The sequence below is a fragment of the Budorcas taxicolor genome, chromosome 21, assembly GCF_023091745.1.
Source record: "Budorcas taxicolor isolate Tak-1 chromosome 21, Takin1.1, whole genome shotgun sequence".
Taxonomy (NCBI): Eukaryota; Metazoa; Chordata; class Mammalia; order Artiodactyla; family Bovidae; genus Budorcas; species Budorcas taxicolor.
The window spans coordinates 34,215,118-34,230,353 of NC_068930.1; the positions used below are offsets into that span (position 1 = coordinate 34,215,118).

The 15,236-nt window shown below is 41.5% G+C and overlaps 1 non-coding gene across 1 annotated transcript; it reads right to left on the bottom strand.

The window, feature by feature from the left end:
* Positions 1–5,867: 5,867 nt before the first annotated feature.
* On the bottom strand, positions 5,868–5,940 carry TRNAK-CUU (transfer RNA lysine (anticodon CUU)). The gene has a single exon. It is a non-coding gene; the product is annotated as a tRNA-Lys (tRNA).
* Between the last annotated feature and the right edge of the window lie 9,296 nt (positions 5,941–15,236).

Below are 15,236 nucleotides of genomic sequence, written 5' to 3' on the forward strand. Positions count from 1 at the left end.
AGGACTCCTTTTATTTTCCCTCATTTACTCCTCCTCCCCCCCATCATTTTGCATGGACACTTTTCTACGCTTCCTAATTGCTTTTTATTTTTCTATAAATGGACTATATATATTGTTCTGTGTCTTCTTTTTTAACTTCATGATATGGCTTAGAGGTCACTCCAATTGCATATGTGTCCTTCTCACATTTTTAACTATTCATGACATACTATAGTATAAATAGATCATATTTATCTAAATTTGGGCTTCCTAGGTGGCGCTAGTGGTAAATGCAGAAGGCATAAGAGACACGGGTTTGATCCCTAGAGGAGGAAATGGCAACCCACTCAGTATTCTTGCCTGGAGAATCCCACGGACAGAGGAGGCTCGTGGGCTACCGTCCATAGGGTCACAAAGAGTCGGACACGACTGAAGTGACTCAGCTTGCATGCATCTAACCTTAGTTCTGTTGCCGGACATTTAGGTTGCTTTCAGTTTTTCACTGTTAGGAACACATGTCTTTCAACCTTAACCTTTGTGCACATTGTTTTTATATTTTTAGGACCTTATATGTAGAATGACTGAGTCAAAGACTGTGGACATTTTAAGCTTATGAAAGCCTTCATCAACTTACATTTCAACCAGCTATTAAAGAGAGAGCTTGTTTCCCCACATCTTTACCATACATAGTATTACCAGTCTGTAAAAACTTGCTTTAATATAAGAGTAAGTCTTTTGTGTCAAGGAAGCCAGACGCTAAAGACGATATACTTTAACAATTGTGTTAGAAATCAGGGTAAGTGGTTAACTGGTGAAGAAGAGGAATTGACTAGAAAGAGGCATTAGGGACTTCAGGGTTCTGGGAATGTTCTAAAACCTTAACCTGGTGTGATTATACGGGTGTTTACAAATGTAAAAATTCATCAAGTTGTACACTTACGAATCATGCACTTTACCATATCTATATTTTTAAACAGAGAGTCTTTAAAATTAATTTATTAATTTATTCATTTGGCTGCACCGGGTCTTAGTTACAGCACACAGGATTTTTAGTTGTGACATACAAACTCGTGGTTGTAGCATGTGAGATCTAGTTTCCTGATCAGAGCTAGAACCCCTGCCCCATGCATTGGGAATGTGGTGTCTTAGCCACTGGACCACCAGGGAAGTCCCTATCATGTCTATACCATAAAAAATATTTTTAAAATCACTTTATTTTATATCTTATTATGAAAATTTCAAACATACAGGAAAGTAGAAAAAAACAATATATTACATATCATCTCAATTCAACAATTGTGAATTTTTTCCCATATTTGCCTTGTATATACATATCTGTGTTCGTGTGTAAGACATCAGGACCTATTACACTTGATTTCTTCAGTATGTATTTCCAAAGTAGAAAAGCATTCTCTCCTACATACCACAATACTATTATTATACCAAACACAATTAACAATAATTCCCTAAATTCATATCATTCTCATTTCACATTTCCTCACTTGTTCCTAGAATATTTTTATCTCTATTGGTTTATTGCCTGTTCTTTTAAAATAAGATCCATTAAATGGCAAGGTATTGCATTTGGTTGTTGAATTTCTGAAGTCTTTTCAGATCTAGGCAGGAAGTTCTTAAAGTAGGTGTCCCTGGATACAATTCAAAGGGTCCATGAACTTGGATGGGAGAAAAAAATACATCTTTATTTTCATCAAATTCAAAGTGTAATTTAGTATTTCCTTTCATGATAAATTGGGAAGATCCCCTGGAGAAGGAAATGGCAATCCACTCCAGTACTATTGCCTGGAAAATCCCACGGACAGAGGACCTGGTAGGCTACAGTCTGTGGGGTCGCAAAAAGTCAGACATGACTGAGCGACTTCACTTTCACGATAAATGAAGATAACAAAACTGTGATAATATCACTAGCACCTGTGACTTTGTCACAATAAAAATGAGATGTTTTCTATCACTTGAGTTCTTGCATATATTTCAGAAATATTATTTAGTCATCATTACTTTGAAATTACTGTAGTTATTAGACCTGTTTCTAGATCATATTTGTTGTTCAGTCACTAAGTTGTGTCGGCCTTTCAGCAGCACCATGGGCTGTAGCCCACCAGGCTCCTCTGTCCTTGTGGGCTTTCCAGGCAAGAATACTGGAATGTGTTGCCATTTCCTTCTCCAGGGGGTCTTCCTGACCCAGGAATCTAACCTACGTGTCCTGCATTGGCAGGTGGGTTCTTTACCACTGAGCCACCCAAGTGAAGCATGTGCCTTACCATAGCATATTTTAGAATGTTTTCATAGCTGTACATCAGTGTCAGGGCTCCCCTCATGGCTCAGTGGTAAGGGATCCCCTGCCAATGCAGGAGATGTAGGTTAGATCCCTGGGTCAGGAAGATCCCCTAGAGAATGAAATGGCAACCCACTCCAATATTCTTCTCTGGAAAATCCTATGGACCGAGGAACCTGGAGGGCTACAGTCCATGGGGGTGGCAAAGAGTTGGACACCACTCAGCAACTAAGCAAGAACAACAATTTCAATATCATTGTTTTTCTTTATAATCCTGTTTTTATATTTTATACATTTTAAAGCATTCTGGAAAAACAGTTCATTGGCTTCACTGGACTGCCACAGGAGTGAGAGGGAGCCCTTGACACAAAAAACAGTGCACCCACACACATATACTTTACTATTTGTGGTTCATGACATTTGCCTTTTGAAGAACCTGATTCTTTTGAACGTCTGACAATCTGCATTTGTCTGTTAACTCATGGGGTTACTGAACTGATTTCTCTTTTCCTATGTTTCCTGTAAACTTAAGTCACATCGAAAAGACTCGATTAGATCTAAGTTGAGTGGTTTTGACAAGAATAATTTATAGGTGATGCTCTGCACTTCTCACTGCAACATATCAGGAGGCACATGATGTCTGGTTATCTCATTAGTGATGCTAAATTTGATCACTGGTCTAAGGAGGTTAAGATACTTTCACTTTTGCATAACGAGACAGTATGTAAATGATGGAAATTTAAAACTATAAACAAGAGCAAAGGGAACTGTACAATGAACCCTGGCATACTCTTCTCTGAGCCTCCATAGCTATTAACGTATGGCCAATCTTGTGTCTTTGGTACCCAGTTATTCCACCCCTACCAAAATACACACAAATTCCAAATATCATGTCTATTTCATTCCTAAACAAGTAAGTACATATCTCTAAAAAATAAGGGCTTTTCAAAAACACAATAATACCATTATTGCATTTAAAAATAGCTCCTTAATATCTTCAAGTATCCAGTCAGTGTTCAGATTCCCAGCACTGTCTCACGTGATCTTCTGATTCTATTGTGTGTGTCACATTATAATCTTATGACTGGTTGGTTCAAATCAGGATCCAAACACAGTCCATGCATTTCATTTGATTGAATTCATTCTCTCTCTCTCTCTTGCCATTTACTTGCTGAAAAAACTGGACCACTGAGAATTAGCACATTTCCTTAAAATGATTTATTTATTGAATAATTAAATATAAAGTCTCCAAGTATTCCATGGTTCTCCCATGGAATTAAAATGTGTTTAATTTAGTATATCTTTGAAAACATTCTTTTGGTACAAACCGTTATAAATCATTAGCCAACATAATAAATCACCAGTCAACAATAAGAAAATGTTGTTTGAGATTGCGTTCATTTCTAAATGCTACTTCTGAAGGAGCTGTGACCATAATGTCCTCACTTGAGCTGAATGTAGGTCCATATCCAAACCATTGTTTTCCTACAGCTTTGGAAATTAAAGGAAAGGAAATGACGATGATGACAGCTGCTTAATATAAGGTATACTGAAATAAACTTAAAATCAAAATCACCTGCCAAAAGAACACTGATCGTGTTAGTTTCCTGGGGCCATCATAACAAAATAACACAAACTGGATGGTTAAACACCAAATGTGGTCTCACAGTTCTGGAGGCTAGAAATCCAAGATCAAGGTGTTGGTAGGTTTGGTTCTTTCTGAGGGCCCTGAGGGAGAATCTGTCTCAGGATTTTCCCCTAGCTTTTAGTTGTTTGCCGGCAAATTTTGGCATCCCTTGGCTTATAAACATACCACCCTGATCTCTGCCTTTATTTCACACGGCATTCTCCCACGTGTCTAGATGAGCATTTCTGTGTGCGTGGGGTATCCATATTTCCCCCGTTTATAAAGACATCAGTCAAACTGAATCAAAAATGCATTCTACTCTGATATGACCTCATAACTAATTACATCTGTAACAACCCTATTTTCAAATAAGGTCACATTCTGAAGTACTAGGGGTTAAAACTCCAGCATATGAATATCAGGAGGACTCAAATTCAACCCATAACAATGATCTTCAATTTTAAAAATGGATGTATATTTAAAAGTAAATATATCTTCATTGACTTCCTCATCAATTTACTAGTTTGCTTTTTCTCTGGCCAAATTGCCTTTTTAAAAGTTCTACTTCACCTCCCATCACCTAGAGATTAGATATTCCTTTGTAATAACAGAAGTATTTAGGGATTTTCATTTTTTATTGTGAAATTTTCCATGTGTTTCTTCCAAAGCTTGAAACTGTATCTTGAATTAATGATAATAACATATGGTCATTGTGGAGAATGTTTGAGAATTGCAGGGAATGATGGAAAATATTTAAGACAAGAAAAGAATTTTCAGCTGTGAACATAAAAGCAAAGGTTTGACCTGAGGAACTGAGTTTTTTTAGGGAAACATAGTAATGGAAAGATAATTACTTGTTTGAAGGTTTTTTGTTTTGTTTTTTTTTAGTTATAGCTTATTTACAGTGTTGTGTTAATTTCTGCTAAACAACAAACTGATTCAGTTATACGTACATATACATGTATATACACAATATATATGTACACATACTTCCCTGGTGGCTCAGATGGTAAAGAATCTGCCTGCAACGCAGGATCCCTGGGTCAGGAAGATCCCCTGGAGAAGGAAATGGCACCCCACTCCAGTATTCTTTCCTGCCTGGAGAATTCCATGGACAAAGGAGCCTGGTGCCTCAGTTCATGGGGTCGCAAAGAGTCTGACTGAGCGACTATCACTCAGCACTCAAAATTGCTGCAGTTTGGATCACTAACTTAGGGGAAAAAAAGGATTAAGAAAGTCCTGTGTCTGTCCACAATAGCTACCTGATTAACTAATCACTAAAACAATCTTACAGTGGTTTAAGTGAAGCCGCTCAGTCCTATCTGAGGCTTTGCAACCCCATGGACTGTAGCCTACCAGGCTCCTCAAGAGTACTGGAGTGGGTTGCCACTTCCTTCTCCAGAGGATCTTCCCAACCCAGGGATCAAACCTGGGTCTCACACATTGAGAGTAGGCGCTTTACCGTCTAAACCACCAGAGAAACCACAGTGGTTTAAATAGCCCATAAAAACCACAAGCCCTTCCCATAGGCCAAAGTAAATTAATTTACTTAGAGGAATTCAAGGATATGAAATTAACATGCATAGGAAACCCTGTGAATCAAAGCTGATATCCAAACCAATTTTCGCGTATGGCAGAGCATAAAGTTAAAACTATGCCCTTCAAACATTTTGACAGAGATCACTTCAACCCTACAATTTCATTAATTTTTCATGTCCTCTATCTCTTAACCTTTGGCATTCCACTGCCTTTCGAATAGACCACTCAGTAACAAATACTTCTCTACACATATACTCTTTAACTGTGTATTTATAATCTGAAATTGTTTTCTAGTTTCAGTGTTCCTTTTTTTTAACTTGTTCAGTTTTAGTAGTTTTTAATGTATTGTTTGAAAACAAGAATCTTGGGACTGAAGTCAGTTCTTACGTTGAGAACCGATAGCACGTTGGAAAGATGTCTTAAATCAACCGCCCAACGTGGGGCTCGAACCCACGACCCTGGGATTAAGAGTCCCATGCTCTACCGACTGAGCTAGCCGGGCAGGTGAGAACCTCTCCTTTTCTTAGGTCCTTTCAGAAATATCAAGATTATTTTAACCTGCTTCAAGGCTTGCATTTAAATTTCTTTCTCATAATTTTTTCGGTTAAGTTTTCTTTTCTTTTCTAACTACTCTCAAAACTGTGTTTCATTTCTGATTGTGTGCACGGAAACTTTTACTATTTAAAAATGTATATAAACGGCCCTCTAGCGGTCAGCGATGAAGGGGACTGATGGAAACGACCCCGAAGCGGAAGTGAGCGTAGGGTGCCTGCTGTTTATCCGGGAGACCTCTGCTGGCAGAGCGCTCACCCCTGCAGCCGGGGGACCCAGAATGTCCTCGACACCTCCGTGGCCAGACACAACAGCTGGCTCGGAGGAACGTCCTGCGTCCCTTCCAGAGAAAATCAGAATACAACGCACAGCAGTAGAGCGGGCTGGCCTCTCACGGCCCCCGGTGGCTTTGAGGTGTCTGGCACTTTTCTGTGGCGCGAAGGTGGTTCAACAAAATTATAGACGGTGTAAAAGCTAACGTAGTCTCAGAAATTAACTGAATTAGTTATGGCGTTTGCTCACACACAACTAAAAGGTGAAGACATTTGTCCTTCAGTATGATAGCACCTCTGTGTGGGAAGTGCCCATTACTACAAACCTCTCCACACTAAAACGAAAAGAATGGAAGATTTATTCTGCGTTTCTGGTAGTAACAGGAGTCCCAGTTGGTGAGGGAGTGCTCTTCTCTCTAGGGTAGGGGGAAAATGTAGGATTAGAAAAAGCAGAAATCTGCAAACCCTTGTAAAGAGGGCTTATCCATCGAGGTTAAATGGTTGGGGCTACATGGGTTACCTTCTAGGGGCAGGGAGGATAATCTAAGTGTAACATGGAGACCACTCTGAGAAAGTAATCTTGAGTTTTGCTAGTGGTTTACTAACCTTCAGCAAGACTGTGTCTTCAGTGGTCATATAATCTGAAGTACACAAGATCAATGGTAATTATTATAGCCAAAAAATGTTTTACCTGGACCTATCAACTGGGGCTTCCCAGGTGGCTCAGTGGATAAAGAATCTGCCTGCAATGCAAAAGAAGCAGGAGGGGGAGGGGGGTTTGATTCCTGGATTTGGAAGATCCCCTGGAGGAGAGCCTGGCAACCCATTCCAGTATTCTTGCCTGGAGAAACCCATGGGCAGAGGAGCCTGCTGGGCTACAGGCCATAGGGTTACAAACAGTTGAACACAACTGAAGCAGCTGAGCACTCAGGCACATCAACCATTAGATATTAATTCCAATTTGCAGGAAACAGAGTTGAGGAACCAGACAAACGACAGCACAAACAGAAGCACAAAATCAGAAGGTCGGAAATTTTCCATAACAACCTGCCTGGTGTGTTCAACAAGTAAGTATTGTATTTTAAAAAATGACTTTTGCTAGGTTAAAAGAGATATAGTGACTATAAATAATCACAAGTGAAGGTGAAGTCGCTCAGTCGTGTCCAACTCTGCGACCCCATGGACTGTAGCCTACCAGGTTCCACCATCCATGAGATTTTCCAGGCCATTTCCTTCTCCAGGAGATCTTCCTGACCCAGGGATCAAACCCAGGTCTCTCATATGGTAGGCACTGTAGGCAGGCGCTTTACCGTCTGAGCCACCAAGAGGCAATAGCTAATTCTTGATTGGGTACCATCCTGTACTGTGTATGTGTTTCATTTTTTTAAATTATAGTAAACATAAAAGTTACTCTTTTAACCATTTTTAAGCGTACAGTTCAGTGGCATTCATATATTCACATTGTTGTGCAACCATCACCACCATCCTACTCCAGAACGATTTCATCTTCGCAGATTGAAACTCTGTCCCCTTTAAACAATTCCCCATTCTCCCCTTAGCCCCTGGTAACCACCATTCTATTTTTTGTCTCTATAATTTTTTTTTTTTTGGCTGCGATGGGTCTTGGTTACAGCACATGGGATCTTCCAGTTTCAACATGCAGGATCTTTAGTCATGGCATGTGGGAATTTGGTTCTCTGACCAGAGGTTGAACCGAGGCCCCCTGCACCAGGAGCCCAGGGGCTGAGCCACCGGATCACTGGGAAGTTCCTTGTCTCTATAAATTTGATTACTTTAAGTGCCACATGTAAGTGGAATCACACAATATTTTATCTTTTTGTGTCTATGCTTTCACTTAGCATAATGTTTTCAAAGTTCATCCATGTTGCAGCATATATCAGAATTTCCTTTTTTGTTAAGGCAGAATAAATATTCCATCTCATGGATATACCACATTTTGCTTATCCATTCATCAGTTGATGGGCATTTGGGCATTACTCACAAAAGGCAAACTTTTGTGAGTAATGCTGCTCTGAATATTGGTGTACAAATATCTGTTCAATTCCCTGCTTTCAGTTCTTTGGGGTGTATATCCAGAAATGAAATTGCAGGATCATATAGTAATTCTGGGCTTCCCTGATGGCTCAGATGGTAAAGAATTTGCTTGTAATGCGAGAACTCCTTATTCAATCCCTGAAGAAGGGAATGGCAACCCACTCCAGTATTCTTGTCTGGAGAATTGCATGGACAGAGGAGCCTGGTAGGCTGTAGTTCTACATGTAATTTCTTTAGGAAGTTCCTATGGAATTTTAATCTTTATGTAAGTCACCTCTTTAATGTGGGTCTCTGTTTCTTCATCTACAAAATACAGGAAAGTGGGAAGACAAGGGATGAGAGTGAGAGAGGAAAGGCTAGAAAAGGGAGAACTTAAGGAGGTCTCTAAGGAGCTCATGAATTCATGACCACCTGCTGCTGCTGCTGCTAAGTCGCTTCAGTCGTGTCTGACTCTGTGCAGCCCACCAGGCTCCCCCGTCCCTGGGATTCTCCAGGCAAGAACACTGGAGTGGGTTGCCATTTCCTTCTCCAATGCATGAAAGTGAAAAGTGAAAGTGAAGTCGCTCAGTCCTGTCCGACCCTCAGCGACCCCATGGACTGCAGCCTTCCAGGCTCCTCCATCCATAGGATTTTCCAGGCAAGAATACTGGAGTGGGGTGCCATTGCCTTCTCCGTCCTAGACCTCTGGAAAAAAGTGCTGGTCGCTTCCCTTGAGCCTCACTCAGTAAGTGGCAGGAGAAAAGCTTTTCTTATTCTGAAGAGACACAACTTGATTTCCATTAGATGTTGGGCCTGGGGACCCTCTAGGTAGAGGATGGAGGATGGGTGTCCAAGGCTGCGGAGGCTGGTGGCACTGCTGGGGTCCCTCATCTAACCTACCATTTCCTTCTCTACTCCCTCCACTTCTCAGCTTACCTGTTTGTGTTCAGAGACAAGAGGGGTGAAGCCAGGGTCTAGGCCAGCCTGAAACACAAAAACACTTGAAATTTTAATTAGGAAATTTCCTTGAGAGGAACCGTACCATCTTCCCATGTCACCATGGAGATGGCTGAGATGAGCACTCTGAAGACCCTGGCACTCCCTTCTCCTTCCTGCCTCCTTCTGGGTACCAGCCAGAGCTAAACCACACTCCTTGTGGTCTGGGGGGATCTTTGCAGCCAGCACGATCTTTCTCCTCTTTCTATTAGATCTCTGCATGTTGTTCACTGCCTCAGGATGAAGCTCAAAGTGCAAACTCCTTAATGAAGCCTGTCTGGTCTTGCCTGATCTTGCTTCAACCTATCTCTCTGGCCCACCCCGACCTGTACTAAATTTTATAGCCACTCTGGGCTAGAAAGGACTTCCCTGGAGGCTCAGACAGTAAAGTGTCTGTCAACAATGCAGGAGACTGGGGTTCAATCCCTGGGTCAGGAAGATGCACTAGAGAAGGAAATGGCAATCCACTCCAGTACTCTTGCCTGGAAAATCCCATGGACAGAGGAGCCTGGTAGGCTACAGTCCATGGGGTCACAAAGAGTCGGACACAAGTGAGCGTCTTCACTTTCCTTTCACTTTCTGGGCTAGAAAGACAAAGCCATGGCCTTTCAGGCTTCCAGGACGCCAAGTACACTTCTAAATATTTAAGTTGCAATAGAAATGTTTGCTTTTGCCATTTTGTCAGCGTGTTTAATGATAGAATATACAACTTCATTTGGAGTAAAGGTCAAAGGTCTGAGTGAAGTGAAGTTAAAGTCGCTCAGTCGTGTCTGACTCTTTGAGACCCCATGAACTGTATAGTCCATAGAATTCTCCACGCCAGAATGCTGGAGTGCGTAGCCCTTTCCCTTCTCCAGGGGATCTTCCCAACCCAGGGATCTAACCCAGGTCTCCCGCATTGCAGGCAGATTCTTTACCAACTGAGCAATGCCTCAAATGCCCCCAAAGAATAGAAGGCCTGGAGCAGTGGGACTTCCTGCTGCCCCCTGGGTAAGGCTCTGGTTCTCACCCTTGATTTGCTCTGTATCATGAGGCAAGTCTCTTTCGTTCTCTGGGCCCCAAATTCTTCACCTACATAACAAGACACATGAGGACCTTGCAGGGCTGTGTCTCCTCCGGTGTCCTGTGCTTCTCTGGCCTTCCTTGAGACTAGCTGGTAGACTGGACGGATTCCCACGCCCTTCCCACTCAGGTCCCAAATGACATTCCTGCACATTGAAAGGACAGAAAGGAAATTGTGAGCCCATGTGCTCACAATGGTGCCTTTGTTCTTTTCAGCTCAATCTCCCAGGCTTCCAGATCAATATCCATTCCCCAGCCCTGAAAGTGGTGGGCAATAGGGCTTGTGGAGGCTGTGGAAGGAAGCCAAGAGTATTTAGCAAACACTTAATACTAATAACTGCCAATTGTAGAGTCTCTGCTCTGTGAAGTATCTCCACATTCTCAAAGGAACTTCAGCTGGGTTAAAAGACTCCTCTAAGACCACACCGCCTACAGAAGAGCTCGGCTTGACGCATCCCTGTCAAGCTGGTGCTGGGGCACCTTCAAGGCCCCCAGTGCCGTAAGCGCTTCCTTGTGCACCCCTTCTCATTTTCCATGATACAGGCACTTTCCAATGTACAGTATATGTGTTCATTCATTTCAGCCTCATAACAGTCCTTGGGAGGAAAGTGGTATTGTTATTATCATCATAAGGTTAAGGAAACTGAGATCCAGAGTAGTGAAGTAACTTGCTCAAGGACACACAGTTAATGAATCTATGTTCTAGCTGCTCAAGATGGCTGTTCTCTTGCTCTTTGTACTCCGCCTGCCTGACCAGTCCCTGCTTACTCTTTTGACCACCCAATCCTCTTATGTGCTTGCCCCCTGCCCCAGCTGCTGGTTTCCTTGGAAACTGATAAGCCAACCTGATGTCAATCCCCCTTCACCCATCCATGGTGGCCTCCTTCTTCCCAGGAGTAATGAAGATGACTACCACATCCTGCCTGCCATACAAGGTGGCAGTGTTGCAACAGGACCTTTATTATTATTATTATTATTATTATTATTATTGCTTAAGGCATATAAGATTCCATATAGTTGATGTCTGTGTTACTGTCTACAGACTTTTTTCGGTCTTGCAGTTGGGCAGTTAGAAGACTTGCAGGCATGTCGGGGGCAGCATAACAAATCATAGAGCTGGAACTTGGATAAAGTAGTCTAGCCACACCCACGCTTTGGTTATTATGCACCAGTCAGCTAACAAGTTCTTAAATCTGAACTTTCATTTTCTGGGACTTAAGAAGCATTTCTTGATTGGTTGAAAAAGAATTATAGTTGAAAGAGGTCTGATGCTACAGGGCCTGGCAGATGAGTGGAGGGGCCAAGGCTGCCTGTGAGACCAGAGGTCTGATCTACAGGAGCAGCCACTGCTGGGCATGCAGGACCACCAGCTCTTCTGAGTTTATTTAGAAAGGAACCAGAAATTTGAATTTTAAGCAAAAATTCCTGTTTTTCAGATGTTGACACCTAACTGTTTTTTAAATGTCAAAACATACCAGCTGAAAAAAACCCACCCGTGGGTTACTTGTAACCTGCTGGCTACCAGTTTTCACCTCTGGAGTAGACCAAGTCAGTCCCTCCCACCATCTGAGGCATGGTGGGGAGTAACTCCTGTCACCAAGGGTGAGAGTGGATGCCCCATGCCTCTCCACCAAAGATATCCCCTCCTGGGCCAGAACCCCCCTCATCCTGAGACCCCCAGTCAGCACCTGATCTGGTGGGTCAGACCAGGATGGCAGGCTCAGTTTGAACACTTCTTACCCAGAGACTGCCCTCTGTTTTCCTAGGACTGTAGCTGTGGAGGGAGGGGCTGCTCCAACCATGCCATTGTTCAGTTTTGCCACACATAGTGGGCACAGGAGAAGCCTGTACATTCTTGGAGGTGGGGGCAGGTCACTGGCGTGTATGTACCTTTGACCTTCTTTTGGGAGGCAATTCATTGCATGGAGCCTTAGAGCTGGAAATCACCCAATTGCTTATTTATGAGGTAGGGAATAGGTCCCCACAGGGCCATTTTAAAACCTCAGACTTGAACAGATATTTGTACATCAGTGTTCACAGCAGAGTTGTTCACAATAGCCATAAGATGGAAACAGTTTAATTGCCTAGCAGCAGATCAGTGGATAAACAAAATAGAGTATATGCATACAATGCAACAGTATTCAGTTATAAAAAGGGATGTAATTTTGACATATGCGACAACATAGACGGATCTTAAAAATTATGCTGAGTGAAATAAGCCAAACACAGAAGCAGCACTGTAAATATGCTTCCACTTTACATGAGGTACCTAGAACAGTCAAATTCATAGAGACAAAGTAGAATAGAGGTAGTCAGGCGCTGGGGAAAGCAAGGAAGGGAGGGGTGTTATGAAATGAATATGAGTTGGTTGGGGACGATGAAGCTTCAGGTGCGATGAAGGTTCAGGACAATGAAGTTTGTGACAGTTATACAACACTGTGAAGGTATTCATTGCCACTTACAAATGGTGATAAATATCATATTTTACCACAACAAAAACTATCTGAAGCCTCATTACACTTCTTATTGGAGCCCCCACCCCAATACCTATCAAACATAATATCATTTTTAAAAGCTGTATGAATTGAGGAAGGCAAGGTTTTCTGCTTTTTGGCTATGTTGCACTAGCTTGTGGCAGACCAACTATCTTGCCAAGATCTACTAGGAAAGCTGGATACAGTAAAGCAGCAGTTGAGACAGAAGACAGAAGAGTGATGATATTTTGGGAAAGTAGTCATGGAAGAGGGTGTGAGAGGGCCTCCAGGGATGTTGATCATGGTCTTTTTCTAATTTACCTGAGTTACCTGAGTTCTTAATTAACTGAGTGCGTTCACTTTGTGAAAATTTGAGTTCAACATTTACAAGGTTTGTGCTTTTTCAAGTATTAACATTATGCTTCAATACAAAATTTATAAAAATCCTACCTGAGTTGAATTGATATATTTATGCCTTTAGACATTTATATACTCATGCATTCATGCATAGCTTCTTTGTTTTCTTTTAAGCATTCTTACAAACTCATGCATTCCCTCTAGTTTCTTTTCTTTTAAGCATTCTTGGACTGTGTCTAAAGTAAAAAAAAAAGTCCCTGGTCTGGAGAAGGGATGGAGAGTACCCACATTTCTCTCAGAAAGTTTGACTGAGCAGATCCAGGACTAGATTCAGAGGTCCCTCATGCAAACGCACTTTCCTTTAAAAAAAATTTTTTTTTATTTTATTGAACTGAAGTTGATCTACAATGCTGTATTAATTTCTGCTGTACAGCAAAGTGATATAGTATTATACATATAGTATATATAATACTATATATAATATTATATATAATATATTTGTAATATTGCATATGTAATATAATATATATAACAAAAATAAATCTGTCTATAAAACAGAAACAGACTCACAGACATAGTGAACAGATTTGTGGTTGCCAGGGGGAGAGGTAGTGAGAGAGTATATTTATAATATAATCTATATATATTATATAATATATACTATATATTATTATACATTATTATGTTATATTGGAGAAGGAAATGGCAACCCACTCCAGTACTCTTGCCTGGAGAATCCCATGGAGGGAGGAGCCTGATAGGCTACAGTCCATGGGGTCGCAAATAGTTCCAAAGAATAGCAAGGAGAGATAAGAAAGCCTTCCTCAGTGATCAATGCAAAGAAATAGAGGAAAACAACAGAATGGGAAAGACTAGAGATCTCTTCAAGAAAATTAGAGATATCAAGGGAACATTTCATGCAAAGATGGGCTCAATAAAGGACAGAAATGATATGGACCTAACAGAAGCAGAAGATATTAAGAAGAGGTGGAAAGAATACACAGAAGAACTATACAAAAAGGATGTTCACGACCGAGATAATCATGATGGTGTGATCACTCACCTAGAGCTAGACATCCTGGAATGTGAAGTCAAGTGGCCCTTAGAAAGCATCACTACGAACAAAGCTAGTGGAGGTGATGGAATTCCAGTCGAGCTATTTCAAATCCTGAAAGATGATGCTGTGAAAGTGCTGCACTCAATATGCCAGCAAATTTGGAAAACTCACCAGTGGCCACAGGACTGGACAAAGTCCGTTTTCATTCCAATCCCAAAGAAAGGCAATGCCAAAGAATGCTCAAACTACCGCACAATTGCACTCATCTCACATGCTAGTAAAGTAATGCTCAAAATTCTCCAAGCCAGGCTTCAGCAATACGTGAACCATGAACTTCCAGATGTTCAAGCTGGTTTTAGAAAAGGCAGAGGAACCAGAGATCAAATTGCCAGCATCCACTGGATCATGGAAAAAGCAAGAGAATTCCAGAAAAACATCTATTTCTGCTTTATTGACTATGCCAAAGCCTTTGACTGTGTGGATCACAATAAACTGTGGAAAATTCTGAAAGAGATGGGCATACCAGACCACCTGACCTGCCTCTTGAGAAACCTATATGCAGGTCAGGAAGTAACAGTTAGAACTGGACATGGAACAACAGACTGGTTCCAAATAGGAAAAGGAGTATGTCAAGGCTGTATATTGTCACCCTGCTTATTTAACTTCTATGCAGAGTACATTATGAGAAACGCTTGGCTGGAAGAAGCACAACTGGAATTAAGATTGCCGGTAGAAATATAAATAACCTCAGATATGCAGATGACACCACCCTTATGGCAGAAAGTGAAGAAGAACTAAATAGCCTCTTGGTTAAAGTGAAAGAGAAGAGTAAAAAGTTGGCTTAAAGCTCAACATTCAGAAAACAAAGATCATGGCATCTGATCCCATCACTTCATGGGAAATAGATGGGGAAACAGTGGAAACAGTGTCAGACTTTATTTTGAGGGACTCCAAAATCACTGCAGATGGTGACTGCAGCCATGAAATTAAAAGA